At 42.4% G+C, this 3960-nt stretch overlaps 1 non-coding gene across 1 annotated transcript; it reads right to left on the bottom strand.

The window, feature by feature from the left end:
* Positions 1–3593: 3593 nt before the first annotated feature.
* LOC119160205 (U4 spliceosomal RNA) lies at positions 3594–3741 on the bottom strand. Its single transcript, XR_005108281.2, has one exon. It is a non-coding gene; the product is annotated as a U4 spliceosomal RNA (small nuclear RNA).
* Between the last annotated feature and the right edge of the window lie 219 nt (positions 3742–3960).

Here is a 3960-nt window from a genome sequence, read left to right as displayed (position 1 = left end):
TAACTTGTAAACAAAATTTGGCACGGAACAAGAGAAGAAGACATACTTATGAAATAGTTTTTTCACAAATATCCCAACGAGATTCCGGGAAGTTCAGGATGCAGCCACGTGACCAGTATATTACTTTTCTGCGAAATTTTCTAGAAGTTACCTTTTTTAATGCAGTAAAATCAGCGCGATTTTTTTTCGCGAATACATTTGCGGTGGTCACCAAAATGGCTGGCACGTCCGATGTGGAATGACCCAATAGCCAATTCTTCCAATATATAATCGTGTCAATGTGAGCCAGTTCAAGAACACTAGTATTATTTGCATTTTATTAGGTAACTGTACAGTACTTAACTTTACAAGTTACCTGCACTGAATACCTCCTCAATGTGCATACTGTCATGTATGCTCAGTGGCATTGTGCTTTTGTGCAATACAGATAAAATATGTATTTGTTGTGGCGCGTCGTACTGTATTCCTTTTAATAAGCTAATCGAATGAGTACCGTGGTAGATCTGCAGAGATACACATGCAGCTGTGTTGATGCATACTTAAGCATAGAACTTGACATTAATTTATATTGGTCGTTGCATGCAGCTAATGGAACATTATCAACTTCGAGCAGCACCTTTTTATTTTCCTGCGCGATCAAGCTGAAAGGGTAAAGTGAGGTTCATATCTACGGCCCGAAAGGTATAATGACTCTGCCACAGCGCGCTTTTTATGGCGTTTATTGCTCAGCATACCTTTTCTAGCAATTCTCACTGCGGTGGGGCCCGATGCCTCTGAATATGCTTGCTGTGCACTCAATTTATACTTACACATAAGAAAGCAGTTAGCTATGCATGGTGCACACTGTATGTTGCACTCTTTGTGAAATTTCAGTCATTGTTTCTTGTGTATTTATTTTAGGTTTCCGGGATTGAATTTCCTGTACAGAAAGAACAGCTTCGCCCCACTTCTCTCGAAGGCACCAGTCATCTCAGCAGCTGAAGATGATTGTGCAAGCAGCAGTGACGAGTGGTTTTGCAGTTAGAAGTATACCAACACTGACATTACATTAATACAACCCCAATTACTCTACTTTGTTGAATGTTCTCTTTTTTAATGTCAAAATTTATACTGCGAGATGTAATAGGTTGTAAATGTGACTCCATAAACTCGCTTACTCTTTCTACGGGTTTTTTTTTATTGTATTGGTGTCAATCAAACGCCATAGGTCTCAGTCGTTTGCCCGACTAGCACAAATGTTTTTGAAAGTTTTGGAGTTTATTGTATTGAAAACAATGAATTTTTAATATAGAGAGAAAGAAACTTGGTCCTGTGACATATTTCAAAATTTTGCAGAATGCCATCAGAGTCCTGTTTGTCAGATTTGCAGTTTTTCCATAATAAAGGCAGATGTTAACATATGGGCTTAATTGTTTTTTGCTTCGGCGTTATGTTCGGTTTGACCTTACGCTACAGGTTACTGCTTGCACTACTGTGGTGTGTGTGTGTGTGTGTGTGTGTGTGTGTGTGTGTGTGTGTGTGTGTGTGTGTGTGTGTGTGTGTGTGTGTGTGTGTGTGTGTGTGTTACGGCCCAGTCTACGTACACATATGTAGACTGGTCTCATGCATCTCATTCAAGACCATGGCACCTTATTTTATCAGCTGCTTGCATGCAGGTATAAGTGCAGTGGGTGACACCAGTATCTTCCTTCTTCCCTGTCAGCCGCAAAGAAGGTTCATATATGCTTCTCCCTGAGAACAATTGAGGCTTGGGCCAGTTGGTGATGCATATTTGATGGAATGAAGTGCTGTGAACGGCTCTCCTCAACACACAAGTCTAAGCGTCACCTCCTGTGTCTCTGCTTTTGTTGCCCGTTAATTGCGTTTCATTTGGTCAAGTATGCTCATCCATATAACTGCCATCATTCCAAGGGGGTTTTCAGTGTACACCCCACTCGCATGGGTGTAGCGTCATCCAACACTCATAGTTCAGGGGTGTTCAGAAACACCTAATAAAGTAGTGTGTAACGTTTCTTTACGCCCAATGGTTTCAGGGTGTTTCTAAACATCTTATTGTTAAGGGTGTTCCTAGACACCCTAAAAGGGTGTTGCCTATGGGAAAAACAAATACACCCTTATGGGTGTAAAAATTTTTAGAGTGCAAGTATGAGATTCGGTATTACGTGACGCGAACCAACGACATCGGTAGATCACACATCCAAACATGATAATCACGACATGCGTGTCATGTAACAACATGGCTGCATGTCACACTCATGATGTGCTCGCGGCCGTTTCGCTAGCTTCACATGCGCCAAGTTTGGTATTAAGTGACGTCAATGGGTGACAAAAATATGTGACTGGTGCAAACATGATAATGATGAGATGCATGTAATGACACAACATTACTACATGCCACAGTCAAGGCGCCAATACAATTCGACGTGACAGGGCGCGCGTGCGCGCCGGCGTTTTTTTCGTCGCGTCACGCCTGCATGCATCACTATAAAAAATTACACCCCTAAGAGTATTTTTGTCCCTTGGACAACACCCTTTAAGGGTGTCTAGGAACACCCTAAACAGTTGGGTGTTGAGAAACACACTGAAACAGTAGGTTGTGAAGAAACGTTACACCCTACTTTAATAGCTCTTTATGAACAACCCTAAACTATGGGTGTTGGATGAAGCTACACCCATGCGAAAGGGGTGTAACACTAAAAGCCCCTCGAAACGATGGCAGTTATATGGATAAGCATATTCGATCAAATGAAGCGCAATTAACGGGACAACAAAAGCAGAGAACACAGGAGGTGAGGCTTGGTCTTGTTTGCTGAGGAGAGCCGTCATAGCACTTCATTCCATCACATATGCAGCACCAACTGGCCCAAGCTTCGATTCTCAGAGAGAAGCATATATGAACCTTCTCTGTGACTGACAGGGAAAAAGGAAGATACTGGTGTCACCCACTGCACTTATACCTGCATGCATGCAGCTGATAATATAAGGTGCCGTGGTCTTGGTTGAGCTGCCTAAGACCAGTGTATATACGTATAGGTAGACTGGGCCAAAAACGACAAAGTAGGATGCGGCAGGCACTTACACACACACACGCGCACACACACACACACACACACACACACACACACACACACACACACACACACACACACACACACACACACCACAGTAGTGCAAGCAGTAACCTGTAGCGTAAGGTTCAACCGAACATGACTCTGATGGCATTCTGCGAAATTTCGAAATATCTCACGTGACCAACTTTTTTCTCTCTATACTAGAAATTCATTGTTTCAGTGTAATGTCGGGCAACAGACTGAGAGGCATGGCGTTGATTGACACCTATACAATAGAAAAAACACATAGAAAGAGTAAGTTAGTTTCTGGAGTCACATTTACAACCTATTATATCTCGCTGTATAAATTTCGACTTCAAAAAATTAGAACATTCGACAAGGTAGTGTAATTGTGGTTGTAATAATGTAATGTCAGGGTATACTTCTAACTGCAAAACCACAGTTCGTAACTGCTGCTGGCACAATCATCTTCAGCTGCTGAGATGTTTGGGGCCTTCGAGAAAAGTGGGGCGCAGCCGTTCTTTCTGTACAGAAAATTCAATCCCGGAAACCTCAAATAAATACACAAGGAACAATGACCGAAATTTCACAAAGGGAAAAGTTTTCAACTAGCAATAGTCGCCCCTCAGTTATCACTTCATTGGGTACGACACCGCCTCTGCGCAAATTTCACAAAGAGTGCAACATACAGTGTGCACCCTGCACAACTAACTACTTTCTTATGTGTAAAAGTATAAATTGAGTGCATAGCAATCATATTCAGTGGCATCGGGCTCCACTGCAGTGAGAAATGCTAGGAAAGGTATGCTGAGCAATAAACGCCATAAAAAGCGCGCTGTGGCAGAATCATTATACCTTTCGGGCCGTAGATATGAACCTCCCTTTACCC

Source organism: Rhipicephalus microplus, chromosome 3 (genome assembly GCF_043290135.1).
Source record: "Rhipicephalus microplus isolate Deutch F79 chromosome 3, USDA_Rmic, whole genome shotgun sequence".
NCBI lineage: Eukaryota > Metazoa > Arthropoda > Arachnida > Ixodida > Ixodidae > Rhipicephalus > Rhipicephalus microplus.
The sequence above is the reverse complement of the archived record's forward strand: the minus strand, read 5'-3'. Positions and strand labels throughout refer to the sequence as shown.